This window comes from Panthera onca, chromosome X (genome assembly GCF_046562875.1).
Source record: "Panthera onca isolate mPanOnc1 chromosome X, mPanOnc1 haplotype 2, whole genome shotgun sequence".
Classification (NCBI taxonomy): domain Eukaryota; kingdom Metazoa; phylum Chordata; class Mammalia; order Carnivora; family Felidae; genus Panthera; species Panthera onca.
In genome coordinates this window covers 5,152,036-5,180,001 of record NC_138357.1, presented here as the reverse complement: position 1 = coordinate 5,180,001, position 27,966 = coordinate 5,152,036, and the positions used below count along the sequence as shown (strand labels likewise).

The following is a 27,966-nucleotide window of genomic DNA, read 5'->3' as shown; positions in this document are numbered from 1 at the left end:
GGGCCCACCGGCCCTGGCTCACTCCCTTTGGGAAGACTTCCCCACATGGGTCATCCTAATTCAGTTCAAGAGCAGGAAACATATAAAATATGTTCTTATTTGATGGCCTCTGTTGTTGGTCTGGGGAGCCACTGAGAGAGGAAAATCAGAGGCAAGTGCTGGCTCTTTTCCTGAAAGCGTTAATGAAAATGTTAACTTTTGCATTGGGTTCTGTGCTGTTGTTCCAAGTTTATTAAACCATCAGAAAAAGTGGCTCCCAAGGGCAAGTCTTGAGAACATGGGGAAACCCTGAGGGTCTCTTTCCCAGTCTCTTTCCCCAACTGGTCCCTTTCCCTTTATGCCCTTCACTGTCTGACCCCCCACCCACCCCTCACCAGCACCACCTGGTGCCCCAAACTTCCAGTCCCTAAAATGGGGGTCATGTCATGCTTAGCCTCATGTGTGGCTTATAATAAGTGCTTGAGGGGCACCTTGGTGGCTCAGTCTGTCCAACTCTTGATTTCAGCTCAGGTCATGATCTCACAGTTGTGACATCAAGTTCCATGTCAGGGTCTGCACAGAGCATGGAGCCTGCTTGGGATTCTTTCTCCCTCCCTCTCTCTGTGCCCCTCCCCTGCTCGTGCATGCACTCTCTCCCTCTCTCTTTCAAAATAAATATATAAACTTAAAAAAAATAAGTGCTTGGGGCTCCTGGATGGGTCAGTCATTTAAGCATCCAACTTCAGCTCAGGTCATGATCTCACGGTTGGTGAGTTCAAGTCCTGCATCAAGTCTCTGCACTGTGGTGCAGAACCTGCTTGGATTCTCTCTCCATCTCTCTCTCCCTGTCCCCACTTGTGCTCTCTCTCTCTCTCAAAGTAAATAAATAAACTTTAAAACAATAAGTGCTTGATAGAGTCAGTGACAATTACAATGACTTTAAATAATTTTTAAAAAAGCACTGCTCATTTTTCTCAGGGACCTTGCTTTTTCCCATGTAATTGATGATCTAAATTGTAAGACTGTCTTCTTCCACAGGACTCAATAGACTTTTTTAATGACAAAGATGAAAAGCAGCTGTCCACCCTATTCTTTGTGCTGACTCAGCTCTTCCTGGGGAGAAGGCTACTCCTCCATGGCCTGGACATTCTCCAAGCCTCTCCTAGGACTGGCAGGGGTCTCAGGGCCTACGTCTCCATTAGGAGCAATAGGTACTAGGGCCATGATGCTTTCTGGGGCTCATGAAAATATTTTAATTTCTTTTCAAATCAGAAGGGAAACAATGAACTTTTAGGAGGAAGAAAATATTTTAATATGTACTATTAATGTGAATTAATATACATTAATATGAACGAACATACTCATCTTTTTAAATATTTATTTATTTATGTTTATTTATTATTTATTTATTTATGTTTATTTATTTTTGAGAGAGAGAGAACACGTGTGAGGGAGGGGCAGAGAGAGAGAGAGACAGACAGAGGATCCAAAGCAGGCTCTGCACTGAGAGCACAAAGCCCAATGCAAGGCTTGAACACATGAACCGTGAGATCATGACCTGAGCCAAAGTCAGACGCTCAACCGAGTGAGCCACCCAGGCACCCCTGCTTATTCATTTATTTTGATAGAGAGAGGGAGGGGCAGAGAGAGAAGGAGAGAAGGAATCCTAAGCAGGCTCTGTGCTGTCAGCGCAAAGCTGAACACCAGCTCGAACTCATGAACCATGAGATTGTGACCTGACCCAAAATCAAGAGTTGGATGCTCAACCCACTGGGCCAGCCAGGCACCCCAACATAATCATCTTTATACCAACACAGTTGTAAACTATAATTGTTATTTATTCTGCTACTGAGGAAGATGCCCACAAAGGCGGAAGTGTCCATGGCCAGAGGGGTCAGTGCAGCCCTGAGCCCCCTGCAGGAGGGCACTTTCCCTCTGTCATCTCGTTTCTGATTCTGATCACTACCACCAACCCCGCAGGTAGACAGGATGGCAGGTATTTCCCTGCTTTGCACACAAAGAGGCTGAAGTTTGGAAATAAGAGGTGACTTGTTTGATGTCACCTAGTCCTGAACTTTCTGATGTCCCTTATTGCCATTTTGGGTCCCCTTTCTGCCAGGGAGATATCAGGTGGAGGAGCCCCTACTGCTGAGAGGAGAGCCCCTCACCCTGCCCCCAAGCCTCATCTGCCATCTTCTCCAGCTGCCTCCAGGCCACCAGGAAGAGAGCTACACTGTCAGAACAGTGCAGGTAAATGTTAACCATTAATTCTGGTCAGAAACATCATTGCCAAAACCTCCATAAAGCTGTGAGGCTATAGTTGATCAGTGTCCTGGGAGTGAGCACAGAGTAATCACTCAGCTTATCTAGGTTCTTCAGAGAAGCAGAGCCAAGAGATGAGTGGCTCCCAAGGGCAAATCTTGAGAATATGGGGAAACCCTGAGGGTCTCTTTCCCAGTCTCTTTCCCCAACTGGTCCCTTTCCCTTTATGCCCTTCACTGTCTGACCCCCCACCCACCCCTCACCAGCACCACCTGGTGCCCCAAACTTCCAGTCCCTAAAATGGGGGTCATGTCATGCTTAGCCTCATGTGTGGCTTATAATAAGTGCTTGAGGGGCACCTTGGTGGCTCAGTCTGTCCAACTCTTGATTTCAGCTCAGGTCATGATCTCACAGTTGTGACATCAAGTTCCATGTCAGGGTCTGCACAGAGCATGGAGCCTGTGATAGATGGATGGTGGGTGGGTGGGTGGGTGGTGGGCCATATCTATGGTGGGCCATAGATAGATGGATAGGTGGGTGGGTGGGTGGTGAGTGGTTGCATGGATGAATGGATGGATGGATGGATGGATGGATGGATGGATTTTAAGGAACTGGTTCACAAAATTGTGGGTACTGGCAAGTCCCAAATCTAGAGGGCAGGCCAGAAGGCTAGAGACTCCGTCAAGGGTTGATGATATAGTCTGGAGGCAGCATTCTTTGGGAAGCCTCCTCAGAAGGCCTTCCACTGATTGGATGATACCCACCCACATGATCAAGAGTTAGTAGTCTTCTTTACTTAAAGTCAACCAGTTGTACATATTCCCCACAACTACATACCAAAACTCATATTAGTGTTTGACTAAATAACTGGGGATCATGGTCTGGCCAAGGTAACACATAAACTGACCATCACGGACGGCACCCATGCCACATTGGTAGAGGTCAAACCTTGCTGGCTTATTTAAGTACTTGAATTCTCTGTAATTTTCTCCTGCCTCCCCAATCAGGAAGGCCCAAGTCACGTTCTCAGCTAGAAGGACCTTGAACTCCCCAGTCCAGTGGCTGGCCTTTTACCTAGGTCAAAGTGATGCTCTGTCCGGAGTTCCTTGGCCCAGCTCATGGCCTCTTGCTGCCAGTGCCTACTTTGTCACAGCAGTTGTAAGCAATGGCCAAAAGTGAGTACTGTCAATGCCTTCCCTGGGGAGTCCTGGTTTCCTGGGCTATGTAGTCCCAGGCACAGCGGCAGATAGGACCAGCCACAGGGTCCAATCCTTAGGGTCTTGGGCTCTTCCCTCTGCAGGGGTGGGGTGCAGGGAGTGAATGTCTTTGCCTTTCCAACAGAAGGGAAAACACAGCCCCCTGTAGGCATCCACACTCAGAGGAAGCCACGTGGAGGTAGGCTACCAGCACAGGCCTCTAAAATCTCCATGGTGTCCTGGAGCTTGGGAGCTGGCTGAATGCACTAGAAGCATCTAGAGTTAGTTGTTCAAACTGCAACTTGTGACCCACATGTGGTTGTCCTAAAATCAAGTTTGCGAGTCTCAAGCAGCATATTTGGAAACATGAAACAGAATAAAAAGAAAAAAATAATATTCAAGTACATTGTCTTAGTCCATTTGAGCTGTTATAACAAAAATACTCTACCCTGGCGGGGGGCGGGGGAGGCTTAAACAACAAACATTTATGTCTCACAGTTCTGGAAGCTGGGAAGTCTAAGATCAGGGCACCGACAGATTTGCTGTCTGCTAAGGTTCACAGATGGCCATTTTCTCACTGTGTCCTCACAAAGCAGAAAGGTCGAGGCCACTCTCTGGGTCTCTTTTATGAGGGTACAAATCCCATTCATGAGGGCTTCACCTCATGACCTCATCACCTCCCAAAGGCCAGGTTAGGATTTCAACATATGAATTCTGGGGGGGCACATTCAGTCTATAGCATTCTGCCCATGGCTCCCCAAATTCATGTCCTTCTTATATGCAAAATACATTCTTTCCACCCAACAGCCCCAAAGGTTTTAACTGGTTCTGGCATCAGCTCTAAAGTCTAAGGCCAAAGGCTCATCTACACCTCATCTAGATCACCTATGAGCAAGACCCAAGGTCTGGTTCATCCTGAAGCCAATTCCTCTCCAGCTGCGAACCTGCAAAAGCAAACAAGTCATAGTAGTGGGACAGGCGTAGGATAGACAGTCCTCTTCCAAAAGGGAGAAATGGGAAAGAAGGAAGGGGTAAATGGGTCCCACGTAAATCTCAACCCAAGAGGGCAAACATTAAACCTTAAGGCTCTAGAATAATCTCCTTTGGCTTGATGCTCTTTTAGGCCCACTGGGCTGGCAACAGTACCCTCTGGCTCCTTGAGATGGCCCACAGCAGCTCTCTGCCTGGACCCTGTCCCCAAGGTAGCTCTCTCCTGGTGCTCTCAGGCTCTCCAGGGCTGGATCCCCAAGTCATGGCTCCTCATGGCCTCCCTGTCCTTTGAAACCCAGGTATAGACAGCCATTGCCTGGTGTGTGCCCCATGAACCTGCGGGAAGAACACTGCATGTTTGCAGATGAACAGCATTATGCTTCAGTCCTGAAGGGTCTAAGAAGTCCAACATTCTTCCTTCACTTTGACCTCCCTTTCTCTGTCTCCTTTAGTCCCAGCTGGCTGTGTTTCTGCTGGTGACACCCCATCTCTATGCCTACCTAGCCTTTGTTGATTATGGTCTGTAGGTTACATCCCTGCTAATCTCCATATCAAAGGGTTGCTTAGCCACACTCTTAGGGTTCTCATTTTTTCCAATTTGGGTGGGCTGAGAATTTGCCTAGTCTTTGAGTTCTGCTTCATTTTTGCTGAACAATTCCATCTTTGGGTCCCTTCTCCCTTCTCACATTCCTCTATAAGCCATCAGGAGGAGCCAAGCCTCACCTTCAACACTTTGCTAGAAATTTCATCAGTAAATATCCTATTTCATTACTTACAAGTTCAACCTTATACAAAACACTAGAACATGAATGCAATTCAGCCAAGTTCTTTGCCACTTTATAACAAGGATCAGCTTCCATTATATTTAAGGTGCATAACTTTATGTTTTGATACATATATATGCTGTAAAATGATCAGCAATACTGTACTTTAATACTTGAATGCAATTGCCAATAACATGTCCTCATTTTCATGTGAGATCTCATCAGAATGGCCTTTTCCATCCAGAAATCTGAGGCCTTCTCTCCAGCACCCATCTTTCCCACTCACGACAATGGAGGCTCCAACCTCCACCCATTACCTGTTCCCAAGCAGCTCCCATATGTTTAGAGCTTTGTTACAGCAGCGCCCCACTTCTCACTACCAATTTCGTAGTCCATTCATGCTGCTGTGACAGAATACCATAGACAGAGCAGCTTAAACAACAGTTTACTCCTCCTAGTTCTAGAGGCTGGGAAGTCCAAGATCAAGGCACCAACAGATTTGGTGTCTGGTGAGAGCCCACTTCCTGATTCATAGACAGCTATCTTTTTGCTGTGTCCTCACAGGAAGGAAGAGGCAAGGGAGGTTTCAGGGGTCCCTATTATAAGGACACCAATCCCATTCCTGACGGCTCCACACTCATGAATTCATCGCTTCCCAAAGGCCCCACCTCTTAATACCATCACTTCGGGAGTTAGATTTCAACATATGAATTTTAGAAGCACACATTCAGTCTATAGCAGCATCTTAAGTAGTAATGCTAAGTATTGGTTCATGAAACTTTTGTTACACTTTATAGTGATTTGTATGTATACTTTTATTGGGTCTTGATGCAAAACATATTTCTTACTATCAAAATGTTTGAGGGATGCCTGGCTGGGTCAGTTGGTAGAGCATGTGACTCTTGATCTCCAGGTCATGAGTTTGATTGAGCCCCATGTTGGGTGTAGAGCTTATCAAAAGTTTTTTTAAAATAAAAAATTAAAAAATAAAGTAAAAAGTGTTTGAAAGTCACCAGTGTATCCAAACAAACCATTGTGCATGTGGGAAAATTGAGGCCTAAAATTAGGGACAGGACACATGTTAAGATCTTATAATGATAAAGAACAGAGAAGGATTAGAATTCAACATGTGATCTCCTGACCTGAACCCACACGCTCCAAGCTGGCTGCTGGGCTGTGGCAATTGCCACCCAGGACTCCATTCACACGACCATGTAAGCTCAAGATCCTCTAAACAATCCCAAGCACACCTTAGAAGAACAAAAGGTATTTTTACTCAGAGTTGGGCTTTGTAAAGTACATTCAAGTATACAGTGCAGTATAGGTGATCATTTTACAGCATATACATGTAGGAAAACATCAAGTTAGGCACCTTAAATATATAAACAAGTATTTGTCAATTAAACCTCCATAAAGCTGAAGAAGAAAGTCACCAAAAAAAACTGCATGCACCTTTGGGTTGCGGTGACAAATACAAAGTAATTTTATTCCTTAGGGGATGCTGTGTTTTTGTATATTTCTGCCTGCCCACCATCCACTCTTGTGACCTCTAAACACTCTTTCTTTTGGGGTGTCTATGCACCAGTCAGGGTTCAGTTGAAGCAGCATGGTCAAGATGCTATACAATGACAGGGTTTTCATAGGATGGGACCCACTGCCCTGGGCAGGGCGGGTGGGGGGGGGGGGCGCTGGTAGAGGGCTCTAAGCATCAGGTGTTCAGCTTTAAATCACCCAGACCAACAGGAGGGAAAATGGGCATGAGCAAGAACAAAGACAAACTGGTAGTCCCATCTGTCCCTGACCACCTCCAACCTGGATACCATGGGTGACCTGTAAGGGAAGCTGGCATCCCTCACCAAGAGCTGCAGTCACACTTGGCCCTACTGAAGGAGGAAAGCTGGCTGGGGCTGAGGCAGCTGCGGGGCTTGTACCCACCCCATGTCAACAAGAGTAGCCACCAGATCAAGGACACTGTGCACAAGCTGCCACAGCACTGGCTTCTGCTTCACTTACATTTTCCAAAAGTCACTTGATTCTCATGTGGCCCCCACTGGCCAACAGTTGTACCAAAAGGGGTTCTGGGCACCGAGGTACTGGTTTCACTTGACTGGCACAAAGCAAAGCCACTGTTTATAACCGATTAGTGCAAGAAACAGCAGGAGTTAAAAATCTAGAAAACTCCATCATCCTGAGCAGGCTGTGTATTCACTTCCTCCTCACTGACTTCACATCACCTTGTAATCTGTGGGTTCAGGGCCTCACCTGCCTTTAGATATAGGGTCCCAAGAACATTACTAAGCCAGAAGCCCTATTCTTGCCCCTACCTGTTCACATAGGCTCCTGCCTCACCCCCTGTTAGGGACTGAATGTTGGTGTCCTTCAAAATCATATGTTTAAGCCCTACCTCCCAATGTGAAGATATTTAGAGGTGGAGCTTTTGGGACGTAATTAGGTTTAGATGAGGTCATGGGGATTGAACTCTGTGATGAAAGTAGTGCCCTTATAGGAGGAGGAAGGGACCAGAACACTCCCTCCCCCTCTCTCTCTCCACCATGTAAGGACATAGCAAGATGGCAACTATCTGCAAACCAGGAAAAGGGCTCTCAACAGGAACCAAATCTCCGAACACCTTGTTCTTGGATTTCCCAGCTCTAGAATTGAGAAATGTTTATTATGTAAGACACCCACTATGTGAGATTTTGTTATAGTAGCCCAAATTGACTAATATACCCCTTGAGTATTTCTGGGAATCCCCAAAGGAACTCTTATTAGTTTACACACGTCTGTCCATTTATCGCTATGCGGAGTTTGCCATTCTCTTCCTCTCCAGATCCATTACTGTATGTTGATATCTGATTCCCAGGGAGCCCCTTATAGAAACCACACTGCTACCTGGGCAAAGGCCATGCCAAAGGTCTGGTCCTGATACTGCCCAAACTGCCCACACCTCCTCATGACACAGTGGACTGGGGTGGTAGCAGGAAAAGGGGCAACAACCTTGACTCGGGCTCTGAGAAGCAAGACACATTGGGCCCAGAGGCCACAGGTCTCTCAACAGAGCTGTAATTCATGCTGCTTTGAACAAAGTGGTTGCACCTGGGATTCACAGCCCCAGCCACTTAACTCCTCCTCCCTTCTACCACCTGGTGATCCCAGCGGGCCTCAGGCCTATGAAATACCTTCATGCTCTGCCACTGTGTGTCTGGAAAGCTCTGTGCACTGTTTGGAAATCCTTAAGCTAAGCCCCTCAGTAACTGACTTGGAGTTTGTGAGTTAACCTACCCACTTATCCCCCTTTCCTGAACTCAGCCCCCAGCAGGAAGAATGTCTCTCTGCCCCTCACTCAAAAGGAAAGTGGTCCTGATTTCCTCCCAGTGTCCTTCTCTCAGCTGGGATGGAAGTTCAGCCCAGGCTCTCAGGAGGGACACCCCTCTCCCAACACTGTTCATCCTTTTCCAGATGGGAACACAAAAGTTCCAGGTTTTTATACCCCAACCACGAGCCTGTCTGTTCTTATAACCTTCTGACAACTTCCATTTTGAAAGGGAAAAACCTGCCAGAATAACGCAAACTAGGTTGAGTGGCATCCACAATTTGGCCAAATATGAGCATTCCAAATATTGTGCTATGGAAGATAGAGATTGTCAAAACAAGAGGAGTGTCTTGCAGCTTGATATGGGACCCTGGTAGCAGGGCCTCACAAGAGATCATCAACAGGGGAGTGGGATACTTCACAAAATGGCAACCCTTCCTGGAACAGTGTCTCCTTGGAGTTTAGAGAAAGGATGGCGCCTTTCTTTCCATGACAAACAAATGTTACTGAGACTAGTACTTATTAATGTAGCCCATCTCTTGTACCCTCTCCATCCCATTCCATATTACCATCATAGTCATCTCTTTTAAACTTGACCTCAATTCAGATGAGAGAACATGCCAGAACAAAACATCTGTGAGTGAACAGGCCAGCAGCACTCAGTTTCACAAAAGGTAGGGATCTGAGTTCAAGTCCCTAGTCTCTACTTTTGGTGATGATGTGTGGTCATGTGGGATGCTGGGCAAGTAAGTCAGCCTTCCAGGTTACAATTGGACAGACATACGGAGTGAGGAATTTTCTGCTAAGAATGTGTGTCATGAAGGGCTTGTAGGGACTGTAGGACCTTTGGGGACTGCAGGAGGTGGTCCTTTCCTCAACCTGCTATATGGAAGGAGGAGGCACTTACAATGACTCACAAGGTGCTTATTAGCACTACCTGAAGAATGCCAGTCACAGGCAGCATGGCCTCAGAAGAGGTGGGAGTTCTTTTGGGAATCCATGCCTGAATGGGTCTTGACTACACAGTTAAGGGTGTTTCTGGGACCTGGTTTCTGTCTAAGGAATTCCTATAATCCTCTTAGGGATCACCCTCCCAGGGATTTCAGGTATAGGGCAACCCTAGGAAGCCCCTTTGGGGCTGGCCTCCCAATTCACTGCCTTCCCCATATTACTGGAGTTGATCATCATTAATGGGCCCCCTAGTGAAACCCTTGTTGGGCAGCCATAATCAGTAGGTGTTAGCACTATCTAGCAATTTCCTTGGGCTGCCAACAGACAATTGTCCAAGGCAGGCAGCTTGAAATAGAACCCAGCAGAATAACTTGGTGGTTAAGGAGTGCCCTGGGGTCAAAATGGGGGTTCCACCAAGGGCCCCCTGTCTCCCTTATCTAGACAAGAAATTCTCCTCAAAGTTGCTTCCCTCATGCTGACATTGCCCATCCTTTGTCAAAACAAGTTAAAAATAAAAAAGTACAGGGATGCCTGGCTGGCTCCATTGGTAGAGTGTGTGACTCTTGATCTAGGGGTCATGAGTTCAAACCCTGCATAGAGCTTTTAAAAAATAAATAAAAGAGAGGGAAAAAATTAAAAAGTAGAAAACATTTTCTTAATAGTAAAATAAGCTAGAAGACGCTAAAGGGAAAGTAGATTGAGGGGCAAAAAGTAAACAGTGCTGATGATGAAGGTGAAGGCCAGCCAAAATATGCCCACAGTTGGCCCAAAGAGGCAGGTGACCACAGTTGTGGGCAGCAGCTACCCTGTGGCCAGCCAGCGCCAAGCTACATTCCCAGCAGTGTCCCCAGAGGTAGTGTCCTAGAACTACATACACCCCACCCTGAGCCTCAGATGGAAGCCCCTTAAAGCACAGCATTGCGCTTGGATGACACAGTAGCTCTGGAATCAACAGACATCTCCTCTAAAGCAGGTCAAGGACAGCACTTCTTGAGAGAGGCCTCCTAATTCCATCAACCTGAGGGGCTACCCTGAGACGTGGCCTGTGCTAGCACCTGGAATTCCACTTGGCCTCACTGCCCATGGAACTCCCAGTCTGATGGGGATACTTTTTCCTCCCAGTTTTATTGAGGTATAATTGACAAATAAAAAAACTGTAATATAGTTGAAATGTACAATGTGGTGATTTGATATACGTAGACATTATAAGAGGATTGCCACAACTGAGTTAAAAACATATCCATCACCTCACTTATTTACCTTCTTTTTTTCTAATGAGAACACTGAATTTATATTCTCCTAGCAAATTTCAGTTATACAATCTGGTGTTATCAACTATAGTCACCATGTTTTACATGAGATCCGTAGACCTTACTCATCTTAAAACTGAAAGTTTGTACCCTTTTACTAACCTGTCCTCATTTTCCCCCACCCCTCATTCCCCTGGCAACCACATTTCTACTCTGTTTCTGTGTGTACAACTTTGACTTTTCTCCCCTCATTCTAATGTAGTCCAGCATGTCCACCTTTTCCTTATGCTTCGTGTTTCTCATGCCGTGTTTAAGAAATCTCTCCCTGCCCTTAAGTCATGAAAATATTCTCCTTTATGATCTTCTGAAAGCTTTATAGTTTTACCTTTCACATTTAAGTCCTTAACCTACCTGGTCTTGATTTTTGTGTGTGATGTGAAGTAGGAACCCTATTTCATTTTTTATCCTTATGGACACCCAATTGTCCCTGCACAATTGATTGAGAAGGCTATTCCCTCCCCACTCCTGTGCACTGTCTCCCCTATCATAAATCAGACTTTATCTGTGCATGGGGCTGTCTCCAGGCTCACGATTCTATTCCATCAGCCTGTCTGTCCAGCTTTATACTAAGACCACAGCATAAAGATGTCAACAGCTACTGACCCAGGCTATGCTCATTAGGGATTAGAAGGCTAAAGGTTGGGTATAGCTATATTAGTTAAGGAACTATAGGTAAGGATCTTGAAAATCAATTGGAAAGGCTTGGAGTTGGCATAGGGGGCAACGGGGTTCCCTAGCATGTCAGGGAATGGAATAGATTGATTCTTAGGAGGGTGAATGGGGAGTCAAGTCAGGTCTCAATAGGGGAGCATGGGGCTGAAGAAAGAATGCATGGGATTATTGGAGTGTTCAAGGCTGAGATCACAGAATCATAGTGGCCTGGATGAAGGAGGTGGCAGTGGAAACAGAAAGGGAGGGATGTGTCCAAGAGACATTTAGAAGAGGAAGTTAAAATGATGGCACTTTGTTATGAGTCAGGGGAAGAAGAAGGGAGTTGGAGACTGAAAGATGATGCTAAGCTTTCTAGCCCAGAAACTGAGAGATGATTCTGGTTTGATGAAAGAGACCCATAAAGTAGTTGGGGGAGTGTGTTTTTCTGCTACGCAGTCCTGAAAGTTCAGTTGGTATTCCAGAGAGAGCTGGAGTGGTCCTGACAAGCACAAACCCCCAAGCCAGGCTGTTGAGCACTAACACGCGACCCGTGCCTTTGGGCTTTGGGGGTTGAAGGGGGACTTTGAGCCATATTCAGACCCCCTAGGCAGTGTTGAATGGATTCACTTTGCAGTCTGAACTAAGCTGTATCATAAGGACGTCCTAAAACACACAATTTGCTAAGTAAGCAACTACCTTTCCAATGGCAAAAGTCACCCAGATTAAAACAACAGCAGCAACGTGGGGCGCCTGGGTGGGTCAGTTGGTTAAGTGTCCAACTTCAGCTCAGGTCATGATCTCATGATTTGTGAGTTCGAGCCCCACATCAGGCTCTGTACTGACAGCTCAGAGCCTGGAGCCTGCTTCAGGTTCTGTGTCTGCCTTGCTCTCTGTCCCTCCTCCACTTGCACTCTTTCTCCCAAAGAATAAATAAACATTAAAAAAAAACCAGCAGCAACAAAAATAGTGACCAAAACTAAAGGAAAAACTAACTTAAGCTAATTCATGGAACACCATGAAATATATCTAATATTGAGGGGCGCCTGGCTGGCTCAGTCAGTGGAGCGTGTGACTCTTGATCTCAGGGTTGTGAGTTTGAGCCCCACATTAGGGGTAGAGCTTACTTAAAAATAAAATCTTTTAAAAAATAAATAAAAGGTATACTGAATACTTTGTAAATGCTTGAAATGTTATTTTTTCTATTGGCCTGGTCTGTTTAAATGCATAGCAACCTTCCTCTAATAGTATTACTGAAAAGCCAAAAGCATATTTACAGAGACTGGATGTGCATAAAGAGCAGATAAATCAAGTCTCTTGAGAAAATCAAGTCCCACAGCAGATTGTATCAATTGTAAGATGACTACAATAGTGTTCACAACTCAATTACACCACCAGTTGGATTTTTAGAAAGACACCATTCACATTTTAGGTCATAAAATCATTCCCTTAATCCCTTAAACATCAAATAAAATGAAGATTTAAGATAATATTCACTTGGTTAGCAATGATATGAAAATCTTTGGCAAATAATTACAAAGGATTTGGCAACATAATAACCAGCTAATTCCAGCACATATTTAACAAAGAATGTGTTGTGGGTGTTTACTTTTCCTTTTTCTATATGAAAATATAAAAGCTTTTCATTCTTTTTTTTAATGTGTATTTATTTATTTTGAGAGAGAGTGCACATGAGCAGGGGAGGGACAGAGAGAGAGGGAGAGAGAGGATCCCAAGCAGGCCCTTCCCTGTCAGCATGGGCCCCAGGCCAGGGCTCAATCCCATGAACTGTGAGATCACAACCTGAGCTGAAAGCAAGAGTTGGATGCTTAACTGAGTGAGCCACCCAGGTGCCCCTAAGAGCCTCTCATTCTGAATACTGTTGATGCTTGCCAGGAAGCCAAAAGTGCTGTGAGAGCATGTCCTGGGCATGAGGGGCCGAGTCAGTAAGGCTAGGCCCCTGGAAATGTCTTCCCCTGAAAGACAGAGTCCATCGTCCAATGAAACTAAAATGTGGCACAGGCCACGATGTTGTCATCTTGAGTTTCTGTAGCCAACTCTCTGTTCCCTGGCATGAGAGCCAATGCTGGCTTCTGGGCCTGAGAAACCCTACACCCAAGCCATCCAGCTTTCAAGTGCAGAAGTCTTGTTTCAGAAAAGCCAAAACAATACAAGTATCCTAACCTAGATACTCATCCCTGTCATTCATTCACTCTCTTACTCACTTATCCATTCGTCCACCCACACAATCACTCATCCACTCACCCATTCACTCACTCATTCACTTGTTCATTCATCCACTCATTCAGTCACTCATTCACCAATTCAGTCATCCATTCGGTCACTCCTTCATTTACTCACACACACACACACACACACACACACACTCATTCATTCATCCACTCACTCACTCACTCACTCATCCACTCACTCATTTCACAAGCATTTCTTGAGTGTTTGCTGTATGCCTGATGCCAAGAGGGCTGCAGAGTGTACCAGGCCATGGCCCCTCATATCAAGGAGCTCATTCCTAGTGAGAGACAGAAGAATAGACAAGGGAACCACACCACAGGGCAGAAGGAAATAAGGGTAACGTGGAGATAGGAAGAGCCAGGGAGTGCAGAAGGAGAAGTTAATTCCACCTCTAAAATACTACATCATTTACTTCTTTCGTTTATTGCCTCTCTTCCCCACTAGAAGGTCAGCTCCGTGAGAGCAGAGGCTTTTATTGGTCTTCTTCACTGCTGTAGCCCCTGTGCCTAGAACACTGCCTGCCACACAGTGTGTGCCCATTAAAATATTGAATAAATGAGTAAGTTGTGGGGGGAGAAGGGAGAAATGTGGTAGAACTCTTTGGAAATGCTTCACAGAAAAGGGAATCCTGGGCATGGACCTTGTAAGAGAGAAAGGTGTTGGTGGATACCTAGAACTGAATAACATCTCGGTCTGAGGGAGTAGCGGGAGCCATAGCCTAGGGGTGGGAGATCGCCTGGCATGTTCAGGGAACAGAGTTGTCTCGCATACAGGAATGCAGGACATCAGGAGAATGTTGCCAAATAAGATTGAGAGCAGATCACCAGGAGCATTCAAAGCCAAGTGCTGCTTGTTCTCCTGGCCGTGTCGGGGTCTAAAGAAAGAAATCTGCCATCCACTTACTGAGAAGGCTGAACACCTAGTGGATCCAAGCGCACCCTGGGAAACTGCAGAGGAGCTCTGATTCCCCTTCCCGAGTACCTATTGGGCACCTGCTGTGTCTGCACGAAAAGACTAACACAGAGGAAAAACCAGTAGCAGAAGGTGAAACAGCAAAAGCCCTGGCAGGGAAGGAGGCAGGGGTGGGCCCCAAGCTGGGCCTCCTAGTCTGGCTGTCACTTCTGTGATGGGGACAGGCCAGCTGATCCCAAGGGCCCCTGCAGGCTTGACATTCTGGGACTCTAATTAAAGCCTTGGAAACTTCATTCCAGATAGCTGGGGAAATCCTTGGGTTCAATTTCACCTCCCAGGGCTGGCAGTTCAGCTGGCACTGAGGCAGTTAAAAAGGAATGGAATGGAAATCCGGAGGGCCTGCGTCAGCCTAATTGTCTCTCAGCAGACTTGTTTGCTTCTAGATGTCAGCAACTCTTATAGGAATGCAGAACAGCGGCCTTTTCACAGGCAAGGGTCTGGAGGTTGGTTTCCCAAACTTTTCTTTTTACATTGTGAAGTGGATGGGTCCTGTAGTCCAAGAAGAAATCAAAGGCCGGGGCGCCTGGGTGGCGCAGTCGGTTAAGCGTCCGACTTCAGCCAGGTCACGATCTCGCGGTCCGTGAGTTCGAGCCCCGCGTCAGGCTCTGGGCTGATGGCTCGGAGCCTGTTTCCGATTCTGTGTCTCCCTCTCTCTCTGCCCCTCCCCCATTCATGCTCTGTCTCTCTCTGTCCCAAAAATAAATAAAAAACGTTGAAAAAAAATTTAAAAAAAAAAAAAGAAGAAATCAAAGGTCAAGACCCTTCCAAACTCAGCTTCCCAGAAACCAAACAAGAAAGGTGGGGCTGTGGTCCAATGGACTACAGGGCCACCCTTGTCATAAACATGTCTCTGTTTTCATGGAAGTCGATCCCACATGTGGCTGGACTGTCCTTTCTGGGTCCATGCCACTAAGGCCCATGAGAGGCCAGCAGCACCACGCACCCTTCCTGACACACAGACTGTGTCTGCATGGAGGAACCAGCTTAGGGTAAAGGGCTATGACCAGTGAAACAGCTGGTTACTAGAAAATCACCAGAACCAGTCACGAAAAACAAAGTAAATACACACCTCAGACAAGCTCTTATCTCTTATTTCTGCGGTTTGACTGAGTTTCACTCTCTAAAAAGTGTGAGTGTAGCATGGTCCAAGCCAAACACCAACCCTAAGGAGGCTCAGCGAAGCCACTCAGTTTTTAAGGGTGAATGTAAGCAGCTTCCCACCAGTGCAGGGGGATATGATGAGAGTGCGTGGGGAAGGGAGGTGGGAGACCAAGCCCCAAGAGGGGTTCAGCCTTGGCACCTGGTAGCTGTGGCACAATTGCTAGGTGGGAAGCCAGAGGTGAGATCCAAGGGGAGAGGCAAAAGATCCAGCTGTGGAACCTAAGACTGAGGAGCCCATGCGTGAGCCTGGGGGAGGAGCCAGGGAAGGAATTAGGAAGACAGATCTGGGCTCCAGAGCCTGGGGGACTCCCTGCGGGCATCTCCTCAGTGGTATCCATATATGTGGGGAGGGGTGGTGATGAAGTTCAGGTTTGGTCATAGTCCACTGGAGGAGCTTAAGGAATATCCAGGTGGACGCGTCTAGCAGATGCTTGGACATACATCTTTGGCACTGAGGGGAGAGGGAGGGCCCGGGAGCCCCAGGGATGACGGCCCCTCACACACCCTCAACCTCCTCTGTCACCTTGGCCACCAGGTCCTCCACATTGTTTCTGGTTCACCCAAACCCCTGTGGAGCCCTGGAACCCCGAGTCTGGAGTTTCAGGCCCCTGTGCTGTCCCAGGGGTGAGGTCCTCTGGGGCCCAGCCGCCCACCCCGAGTGGGGCCCACGGCCCCTTGCCTGGCCAGCCTCTTCCTGCCCTCGTGCCTGCACCCCCAGGCTGGCCCCATGGAGGTCTCACTCTCCAAGGCTAGTCCTCTGCCCCTTAGCACCCGCCCAGTTGGCTCTCTGAGGAGGACCAGGTCAGGGCTCGGTGGGAAGGGGGGCCCCCAGACTGCAGCCTGCGTCTGTCTCCTCTGTGCATTCCTGCCACACTGGGGACATGGGCCATCTCTGTGCTGGCAGGCGGGGTTCTGCCACTAGAGCCACTGGTTACCCCGGAAGCCCTGGGTGCACCTCCGCCAGGCAGGGACCTGCCTGCGGCTCAATGAGTGGCCTGCTGTCCTTTGCTGAGAGGCCCAGCACCAGGGGAGGCTGGGGAAGCCACCGGCCTGCAAATGGCAGTGCCCTCCCACTTGGGGGGAGCAGCCCGCTCTTCAAGGTCTGTCGGGGACAGACATTCAGGTAGGAGGTGAAGGGGACCTGGGGCTGAGGCCCCGTGCCTGGGTTCCTCTGACAGCCTGGGAAGGAAGGGAGAGGTGAGGGAGAGAAAGAGGGGCCACGGAAAGAGGGGAGGAAGGAGGGCACCCATGGTTTTCCTGGGCACCCATTGGAAAAGTGCCACCAGTCGGCACCAGGGCCAACTTGGGACCAGGGTGGCTAATTCTGAGACGTGCTCTGTGTTCTCGGGGCCCGTGTGCTGGACAGATGCCACCTTCAGCAGGTGAGTGGGATCACTACACCAAGCCAACTGAATCCCTGAGGAGAAAATCTCCCAGAGGCTCCAGCCTCAGACCCATTGCTCCTGGTGGTCTTGGATGGGACTTCTAGGTCCTCTCTCTGGAGACCATGGGTGCCTGGACAGACCCTGAAGAGAGCTCTGGCCAAGGACACAGAGACCCCGGGCTGGCCCTAACTTGCCTGTTACCTTGGCTACAGGCCCTGCCCCCTGTGGGCCTGGCCTCCCCCACCTGTCAGCAGCTTGGGCTGGGGACCTGGCTGACCTGACAGGCCCTGCCTGTCCCTCCCACAGGCTCTCAGAGACTGGCCGGCTCAGGGCTCCAGGTTTCAGGCATGCGAGGGCCCCCTGGGCCACCCTGGGTCAGCCCTGGCTGCCTTATTGATGCACAGGGATGGGAGGCCAAGCCAGCCTTGGGCCCATCTGTCTCCACCCCTTCAGTCCCAGTACTGCTCCAGGGACAGGGTGCCCCTTCCACTGTGGGGCTGATAAAGAGCTTCATCCCTAGCTTGTCCTCCCCGCCCCCCACCAGGGCAATGCCAGTCCAAGGCCCCTCTAGTCTACCCAGTGTGGGCTTCTGGGGCTGAGGGTTGGTCCCTGGGCAGTGTCCTTTGCTTGTTTTCTGCCTCTTGTTCATTTTATTTTTAGCCCACTTCACCAGGCTCTGTCTGGCCTCAGCAGAATGGGAGCATGCCCAAAGAAACTGGTGGGCACATTAGCAAGGCAGGTGGGCAGAGGGTCCACTGAAGGGCTGCGAGGCCAGCTGAAAGATTGTTTGCCTAGCTTCATCTATTTATTAGTGTGCTTGGAAACTGCTATTTATATTTTAACCCTCCAGGGACAGCCATGCATCTGTGGATAAAAAGAGTTGGTGTGTTTCCAGCCTTGAAAGTAAGAAATAATCAGTGGTCACAGACCTCGCTGAGACTGCTGGAGTGGGAGGCTGTGCAAAGTGCGGCCCTGAGATGCCCTTACAGTAGCTGCCAGGGGTGGTGGGTGTCCCCATGCCTGCACCCCCTCAGTTTGGAGGGGTTGTGCATGCTGGGGATCAGTATAAGCAAAGGACAGTACAAGCCCGTGAAAAATGTCACAGCAATCATGTAAAGGTTTCACACCTGGGAAAATGGGGACACCAACCTCCCTTGCAGAAAGTGCTAGAGGCCACTGGGAGAGTCGAGTGAACAAGGCTAGAGCCAGGGTTCCTTCCCTGTATGCAAGAAGGTGGCATTCACAGGCCTAGAACTAGCCCCCTCTCCCCCTGCCCCATCCCTGAAGGTGTCTGTGGTCGGCACTGCACCCCGCCTCTGAGCAGGTGCCGAGCACCCGGGTCCAGCTTCTGCGCAGCTGCCAGGCCAAGGGCCCCATGGGATCCGTGTGGAAAGTGGAGCTAGATGAGCCTCTCTTTGAGGGGGGGCCATTCCAGCTGAATCCGCCCTGATCCTGCCACTGGGATCCCAGAGGGGCTGACAGGTGGGAGTGAGGCCACCAAGGGGTCAGCATGGGGGTGGTCAGCAGGGGTTGGCCAGTTGGATACCGGACTCCTGCGCTCCTGCCTGAGCTCAGGCTCAGGGCTCTTGGCAAGTGTCTGACCCTAGCTTCTTGAAGCCAACTGGGAAACTTCCTAATATTAAGGCTTTTCCACTGAGAGCTGTTTGTGTCTCAGAGGCCCCTGTGTTTGGTCTGCTATAATGGCGATGTTTTGGGATGCTTATCAATAAGCATTTTAACAATTTGCCAGGGCTTGCTTGTTATTTTGGGTAGCACTGGCTGCTGTCTCTGCAGCTTACTAATGGGAGACAGTTTAAGGACATGTGTAGACATAACTGAGTTCTTCCTGGAGCAAGACTGGCTTGTAAGCATCTCAGAACTTAAAAGGAGAAAAGCAACCCAAATCCGGCACCCCCTCCCAGGAGATCTCTTTGCCTTGCTAATGGCACCCAGCAATGTGCATTTCAATTCCTGGCAGGGCGTTTTCTGTGGAGTCTGGCAGTTCTAATGGTCTCGTTTGCCTTGCATTGTGCGTTCTGGGCCCCAGGCGTTCCGCCTGCTCGGTCTTGGCCTTCAGAGCTACTGGAGGGAAGGAAGCCGCCCCTGCCACCCTGCCTGGGCTCCCCTGTGCCTCCACCCTGGCCCATCCAAGGGCGCCTGAGTACATCTCAGGTTGGAGCTCAATTAACATGTCAAGCCGATAGTGTATGGCTAAATCTACATACGTCATAATCTAAAAGCAAACATTTGCCTTTGATAGCTCTAATTTACGCATAGACTCAGTTTACTGTTCGCGTCTTAATTATTTTTTTTGAATAGCTTGGTGGCAGAAAATCAAAGCCTGATGAGTTTTATATTAGACTCTGCAACTTCTTTTCTTGTGTGTTTTTTCATGTAAAACATCTCATTAATACAGGTAATCTGGAGGCTTTATATTTAAACTTTTCCTGCTCATAAAACAAACTGAATGAAAATGTAGCTAATCTGTAGAGAAACTTTCCTTTTGTTTTCTTATCAGATACATCAGCAAACACATGGGTGAGAGAAGAAGGCTGTGAAACAAGAAAATGAATAAAATTCCAATCAAAGGTATGTTAAAGGAGTTTTACAGGCCCTAGGAAAATGATGTTCCACGAAAGAAGCTCAGTTAACACAGTGCATAGGAAGGGCATGTTTCTTCTTCTTTCGGCCTTCATTTCAGAAAGCGTTCGCTTGAGAGAGTCCTCTTGGGCCCCAGCACAGTTGGATGAGGGCCCAGGGGCCACAGGCCACAAGCCACAGGCACAGTAAAACCAGCGCCCGCCTGCCGCAAGCCTGCCTTTTCCCCGGTAGAGCTTTTGCTGCCTTTCTTCTTAGCGTCCGGGCCTCTGCAGACCACTGAGCCAGGACAGGGCTTGTCTGCAGCCCCTCTGCTGGCCAGTCAAGAAGCCAGGAGGTGATCCGAGAGCTACCCAACTCCATATCCTCGGCTTTTGGCCTCGGTGGCCAGAGGAACCTCCCCCCGGATCTCATCCTAGAGCTTAAAACTCTTGGAGGCAACTTTGAGGTTAGAGAGGGTGCTGGAGGCAGAGGAAGGCTCTGGGGTTCAGGCACATCTCTGGGCTTTGTAGAAGCGTCTCCCCTCCCTCCTGAGCCCTGGCCCTGTCAGTCCCATTGCAGGCTTTGGCTGGGGACCCAAATCTCAGGACACAAAGAGGCTATTTAGGTGCAAATATCCCTAATGAATAAAGAAAGGAGATTCACTTGCCAGATTATTTAAAGCAAGTTGTCTAAACCATTTCTCTTTAGATAGCATGTTGGCCCCGGTGGTGGGGGGGGGGGGGGTTGCTGTAAGACACATAGCAGCCCTCAAAAGCCTGTCTTCAGAATCCCTCCTGGAACCAATACCTACAAGGAGGAATTGAGCAAATTACAAATTATTGCCATGAACTGAGTGCAAAGGTGCCTCTAGCGGGCCGCGGGAAAAGCGCTTGTGAACTGGTTGATTTGACTAGACTCTTCCCAGCCAACAGATTCTCAACCAGCCTCGTCACCAGGAGACTGAAGGTGAGGAAGTGACCAGATGGGACTGGAGACTCCTTGGACATTTCCTGGCTGGCAGGGCTCCTCTCTGGCCCCTGCTGGCAGGGCTGCCAGTGCCACCACTGCCTGCCTGGTGCGCCACCTTTGGCTGAGAGGGGCTGGTCGGGAGCCAGGTCAATTAGAAGCTGTGCTGGGCTTGATGGCTGCGCGCTGGTACCCTTCCAGTTTGGCTTAGGAAGAGGCCATGATGGGAAGGAAGAATCACAGGGCTGGGCCTCATATCCTCGTCTGCCATTCCTACCTCTACTCCAGTATTAAAACGTTTTGCAGACTTCACATAACAGCTAGCGATGCTTTATCACCCACCGATCAAGAAACACAAAAAGACAAATAGCCACATAAATATGCAAGGCAAATCTGTCTATAGACAGACAATGCTTGGTAAACACATGGGTCCATGAACTCCTGCCAATAATGCCCCCATTCATTCACTCAGCCAACATTTACTGACGACCCACTATGTGCCAGCCCTGTGTTCGATGCTGGGCCCAAAACAACGAGAAAGACACAGCCCCTGCCTTCTGTGTGTGCACACTCTACTAGGGGAGGCAGACAGGAACCATGTACACATGGTCTTTGAGAAAGTCAGTATCACTGGGCTGAAGTCCAGGAGTCGGCAGGTTTGTGCTCCCTCTGAAGGCTCTGAGAGGGTCTTTCTGCACTTGCTCCAGCTTCTGGTGGCACCTTGGCTCATGGCCATATCCCTAGGTTCTGTATTGCTTCTCGTCTTAGCACACTTATTGTTGGATTTAGGGCCCACCCAGATAATCTAAGATGAGCTCATCTCGATTAACTTGATTACCTCTGCAAAGATCCTTTTCCCAGATAAGGTCACATTCATAGATTCCCGGTGGACGTATCTTTCAGGGGCCACCATTCAACCCACAACAGTATGAACATAGGGGTCTTGGGAAGCACACACCATGTTGGGGGCTATTTCCGGTGCTCCCCACAGCTTGCTGCTACTGCTGTCTGGTGTTTGATCAGACCTTCCTGCTACATGAATCACCTGACTTCTTTTAGTGTGTTACATACTGGAATCTGCATTTCCTCTGAGTTGGTTATGTCTGTCTCCCAACCACTATCTATCTATCTATCTCTGTCTCTATCTCTATCTCTATCTATCTCTATATCTGTTTATCCATTCGACCACCAGAAGAGTTTTTCTAAAGGCTGGCTTGGCTCCTGCCCTTACTCACAAGCCTTTGATGCCTCCCCGGTGCCTGTGGGATGCTCTCTGAGCTGCTCAGATGTTGAGTCTGGCCCTCAACATCGGGTGGACACAGCCTACTAGCCACCCTCTCCCCACTCCCCCACCCACCCTCATGAACATCCATGTCCCATACCTGTCCCGTTTCTTCTCCCCAGGATATCCTGGGCTCCTCTGTCCCCAGGCCTCTGCTCACGCCTTCCTTGCCTAGGATATTTTCCACACCTGCTCACCTTCTTTCTACCTTTCCAAGTTCAGCTCAAACCCCACCACTTCCTAGAAGCCTTCCCAGTCCTGCAGAGCTGAGAATAACTCTCTCTAGTCCCTTCCCGAGGGTCCAAGGGTCCATATCAGGGTGGCCAATTCTCCTAACTAGGAGTCTCTTTCTCCCCCTGTGGGATAGAGTTGAACTTGCCTTCCAGTCCCCGACACCTGGTACATGGTAAGAAACGCAGTGGGTTTTTGCAGAAAGAATTTGAGGGGGATGTGTGCATCTTATTGCTTCTTCCATTGCTTGGTTGGCAAGGAAGCTAACCAATTCCCAGAGGGGTGGAAAGCTAGGAAAATCAGCTGAGATGGAAGGGGTGCAGTGTCATCTGGTATAGTAGATGGCATCCAAAGAGACTCACTCCTGCCCTGGCCTCTCTTGCTGCCCCTTTTCTGCCGGATGCCCCCGGTCCACCATCTCCCAGGCATACCCGCCCTTGTCTTGGCACAGTTGTCTTGGCACAGGGATTTGACATTCATTCTGTTGACACCTGAGATGAGTACAGATGTCCCCTGAGCCCCCTTTCCTGGTTCCTCCTTCTTTCAACCAAAACCAGACCTCTCAGCTCCTCTGGCTGCTGAAATGTAAGGCCCCCCAAGGCCATGGCTAAACATCATACCCAAACCCCAACTCAGCCGCACCCCTGGAGTCTGTGCCCAGAACCTCTTTGACTTGGCCCTCCTCAGGATACACAGCCCCTGGTAGCCATCCTCAGCCGCCCCCTTGTGTCCTACCCACTCAGGGACTTGCTGGTTTTGTCCCCAGCTTCTTCTTGGCCCTCAGCCTCCTCACACCTGCTTTCATGGGAGCATCAGCCCAAGAACTCCATTCTGCCATCACTATGGTGCAGGGAGGGGACAGAGCATGAACCCTGACATCAGCCCTGGGGTCACATCCCAGCTCTGCCTTGTGCTTGCTTGTGACCTGCTTGGAGCCTCAGTTCCCAATGAGCTGTTCATTCACTTAGAAAATTTTTATGGGTGCCAGACATACTAAGTGCTAGTGATTGAGGTTGCAGCCCTGAAAAGGACAGAAACTATGCCCTCAAGGAGTTCAGGGCTTGGGCTTGTGAGGCGCTAGCCATGCAAATGATAATGATGGAAGGAGATCAAGGCTATAATGTTGGGGCCCCATGCTGTGCTCTGATGTGCCTGCAGAGCTCTAAACAATTTCCCACTCTCAAGCATTATATTATAAAAACACAGCGAAGAGCTAAGGGCTAGAAAATTCTGCAGTTGCAATAAAAAGTCACTTTTCTTGCAAGGATTTCAATAAGACAGACTTTTTAAAAAAATAGCTGTGGGTGTATTTGGCTGTTGCCAGCTAAGATAATCAGCTGTTCCAAATGGACAGAACAGACATGAACACCACCAAGCCCATGCAGAACAGCACGCAAAACCAAAGTCAAGTTTCTGAACCGCCAAAATACAGTGTGTCCTCAATTTTAAGATGGTGTCATTGAAAAGATGCAAATAATTTGATGTTTTTTTTTTTTTCAGGAAGAAATAAGGCAGCAAAACCACGTCAAAGTTATCCCTGTATAGTGCCGAGTGTGACGGCATTAACGAGTGAGAAAGCACGGGCTCTGAAAATTCCCTCTGCAGCCCACCTCCCACCTGCCAGAGGCCTCAGGTGCACCAGCCACTCTGCACAGACGACACTTCCACACCCCCCCCCCAACGTCTGTGGCCCTACGTCCCAGCTCCTTTCATAGCCAAGAGCAGGCCGCGTAGTGCTACTCTGGCTGCCTACCAATGTTTTTCTGTCCCATGGGACTCACAACAGGAGAAATGGTTGTGTGCAAAGGAGTGACAGGGGAAAGGAGCAGCCGCATCCCTCCCTGGGAGGGGTCCAAGACCTGGACCGCAGTAGCAGCTGACACATGGCAGGGAAGCCAGCAGAGGAAGAGAAATACTTAGCAAGTGAGTCGACAAGATTGCTTGTTGAGTGGCTGTGGAGAGAAGGGATCTGGGGGAGCCCAGGTTTCTGGGCAGTTACTGAGACATGCTCCCCAGGAGAGAGAAAAAAATGGTGCCAGGTAGGATAACCACAGGGCTGGATGTACCAGTGCGCTGAGTGTGCCGAGCCTCCTGCTTTCCTGTGGGGGCAGCTCCGCGGTGTTGGGGAAGGAACTGGGGAGGCTCAGAGGTGGTGGGTGAGGCTGGCCATGCAGCCTCCCTGAAGGGCCATCTCTGGGGCCATTGTCTCCAGCTCAGAAACTAGTCTTCTCTCTCCTGAACTCATGGGCAGTCCAGCAAGTGACCCCCACCTGTGCTGCTCCGCCAAGTAAGGCTGGCCGGCCAGCAGAGCCACTGCCTGGGCTCCCAGCCAGTCTCCCCGCAACCCTCCCCCCACCCCCTCAGCCGTCCCTGTGCACCAGGGCCAAGGGAAGGGCCTGCTCTGTCCTGGACAGATGCTTGGAAGTGTTAGCTTCGGGGCTGATGGTAGTTTCCTCTCAGTTCTTCTGTCTCCCTCATCCTCCTTCCTCCTGCCTCTCTGTGGTACTGTTGCTAGAGTATGTGTGCTGGCTTCCTATGGCTGCCATTACAAATGGCCACCAAGTGAGTGACTTAAGAGGATAGAAATGTATTTATTCATGCAGAAATGTATGTATGGTTGCATGTATTCTCTTCCAATTCTGGAGGTCAGAGGAGAAATCGAGATGTCCACAGTGCTCTGCTTTGTGTGAAGGCTCCAAGGGAGAATCTTCTGTCACCTCTTCGTTTCTGGTGGCCCCTGACATTCCTTGGCTTGGGGCTGCACCACTCCAATCTCTGCCTCCAGCTTTACCATCACCTCCTTCCCTGTGTGGTTCAAATCTCCTTCCCTCTCTTATAAGCCCTGTTGTCATTGGATTTAGGATCCACCTGGATAATCCAGAATATCTCATCTGGAGATCCTTAATTTCATTATATCTACAAAGACACTTTTTCAAATAAGGTCACATTCACAGGTTCCAGGTAGACATATCTTTTGGGGGCACCATTCAACACACTATAGTATGAATATTAGGATTCTCCATCAACCCCAAGATTGCAGGCCGTGCCTCCCACAGGACACTCAGAGCGAAGTGCCCACAGCCACGACAGGAGGGAAGACCACAGCTCATATCAACTCTCCAGAACTCGTGGGGAAGGCAGCCCTGGAGGTCAGGTGACCCGACCCCATGGCTAGCCTGGCAGGGGAAAGGGAGGCTCTTCCTTGAGGTCTTCGTCCTGCTTCTTTTCTGCAGGTGTTGAGGGAGGGGACATCTCCCCTGCACCAGGACTGCCCAGACTCCTCTTAGAGAGTCTCCCATTGCCCTGTGGGCCGGGGCCAGAGTCACACACCGGCAGGAGGCAGCAGACTCTGAAGCACGGAGGGTCCCCACCCTGGTCCTGGGGCTAAAGACCCTGACATCCACGACTGTCACTTCAGGCCACTTTGAGGGCAAGTGGCAGTGGTGCGGCCGATCCGGTTGTGCAGCGCACACGGAGAGGGAAGTGGAGGCGTTTTGCAACCCGCAAAGGGCCATGCAGGAGGCATTCTTAGAGATGCGGAGCCATTCCTCCCACCGGTGTGGCCTTGGTGCCAGGACTGGGCTGTCTCCTGCATCCGACATCAGACTGGACAAACTGACGCCCCTCCTGCTGACAGAAGCCTGGACTGGGGAGAAAAGGAGGGCTGGGGGTGGAGGGCTCTAGGAGGGGGAGCCCGTGTGAAGCTCAGCCCCTCTCACACATTTCTGAGAACGTAGTGATGGAACAGAACAAGAGAAAGACCGTGTCTTTCACCAGAGAGGGGAGGGGACAACACAGTGACCAATTTCGGTGATTAGCTGCAAGAAGAGGGTCCTTTATTCCAGGCGTGTGTATGCCTTTTAATTTCCTCTTGTGGGCTCCTGAGGGGGCCCAGTAACCAGGCAATTGGTATTCTTCTCAAGCCTTGGAGGATGCGGGCACTCTCTAGGAGCCAGCTCCAGGTGGTAAGGACTGCCACCTGCACTCCCTGCCTCCAGATTAAGTGTTCCGCACAAACCTGCCCTGGGCAGGGGAGGGGAGGTGGCGGGCTGGGACCGGGTCTGCCACAGGGGTGCAAGTGGGTTTTCTCCCCGTCTAGAGGAGGCAGCAGTGAGGTCCAAGTTGAAGTTGGCACCTTCCTAGCTTTGTGCGAAACAAAACAGAAATGTCCTATTGGTGATAAAGGGACTTGGTCCCCTTAAGCAATTGAAGGCACAGGAGTTACAAAGCAGTCCAATTAGGGGGTGGTGATTTGCATGACAAGAAGACCCTTTGCTTCATAAAAGAAGTTCTCCTGAGGCTGCATTAGATGGTGGGGGGGGGGGGGAGGGCGGGGGGGGGGGGGAGTTTGAAGATTCCATTTGCTAAACAGTGTTTCACCCACAGCGCTGCCACAGAAAGCTCCGGTGTGAAACCAGTGCATCTGTACTGACTTCCGGGCAGCCTCCCAGCCCTGAGATGGGCCGGATGGCAAGAGCACACGGTCCTTGTACTAGCTCACGCGCACACACCCCTTCTTCTGCTGTGCTCTGGCAGTTTCTCAAAAACAGATACGGCTTCTCCCCAGGCTGGGACCTGGCTTTGGAGGCAAAGGTAGTGGCCTAGTGCCTGGGCCCAGGAGGGGGGCGGGGGCGGGGGAGGGAGGAGTAGGGCAGGCAAGACGGAATTTCTGTCCTGCTGGGCCGCCTGCAAGTTTCAGGGCCCCTTTCCTCTTTGGAGCCTTAGTGTCCACATTTATACAACAAGGGCATTTGAAGCTTCACCATTTCAGAGACTCCATTCCTGAGCTAGCTGGGTGGCCCTGGGGATGCCCTTGACCTATGAAATGGGATATGCCCAGACTAATGGCGAGGGAGGAAAAAAAAAAAGGTATACATTTCTGAAAGTACTTTAGAAACTGTAATATTTGGGGCACTTGGGTGGCTCAGTTGGTTGAGCATCAGACTCTTGATTTCAGCTCAGGTCATGATCCCAGGGTTGTGGCATCGAGCCCCGTGTCAGGCTCCATACTGAGTGTGGAGCCTGCTTAGGATTCTTTCCCTCCCTCTGCCCCTCTCCCCCCAAGCCCGCTCCCGTGCTCTCTCTCTGTCTCTCTGTCTCTCTCTCTCTCTCAACAAAACAAAAGAAAGAAAAAAGAAAGAAACTGTAATGTTTACGGATGCTGGAGACATGGAGGGAGGGTGGAACCCATGTCCCCAGAAAAAAGGTGTCTTAAAATTTTGTCACTCACGCACCATCAAAACACTCAGGTGGTTGGAAACCTGCTCAGTAGGTGTCTGTGTGCTAAGTGCTAAGGTGTTTCAGGGATCACCTTGGCGGGCTTCAGGGCATTTCCATTCCAATCACTGCTCATTAGAAGAAAGCCCTTCCCCCTGCGTGGTAAAATGTAGAGTAGATCCCCAACATGCAAATCTTGAAATTGACAGAAATTAACTGGACTGAAGTTGGGAATATAGTAGGAGCTTAAGAAAATGACTTGGAAGTGCTCACTATAAATAGAGTTTTGGAAGAAAAATTAATTTTTCAAGCTTGTCTGGGACTCACAAAGTAGAGATGCTGGGGCTACTGTAGTGTGATGGATAGCAGTCTCTTCTTTGTCCCACCCCCACCCCCGACCACTGCTCAAAGTGAGCAGTTTGCACACACCTTAAAGATTCAAAGTCGTTTTTAAAAGCTCTGAAATCCAGGTGTCAACCAGAGAGTTGGAGGAATTTGAGGGCTAT

General features: G+C 49.4%; 1 long non-coding RNA gene across 3 annotated transcripts in view; it reads left to right on the top strand.

The window, feature by feature from the left end:
* LOC145714013 (uncharacterized) overlaps window positions 1-27,966 on the top strand; it is a 279,372-nt gene that overhangs the window by 245,075 nt on the left and 6,331 nt on the right. Inside the window, exons 8-11 of one of the 3 annotated variants that reach the window (XR_014136768.1) lie at window positions 2,099-2,229; window positions 19,703-19,773; window positions 23,744-24,166; window positions 26,630-26,836. This is a non-coding gene — a long non-coding RNA (uncharacterized LOC145714013). Of the gene's footprint in view, window positions 1-2,098; window positions 2,230-19,702; window positions 19,775-23,743; window positions 24,167-26,629; window positions 26,837-27,966 lie in introns of those variants that run through there. The other 2 variants (XR_014136769.1, XR_014136767.1) reach the window with 2 other exon arrangements.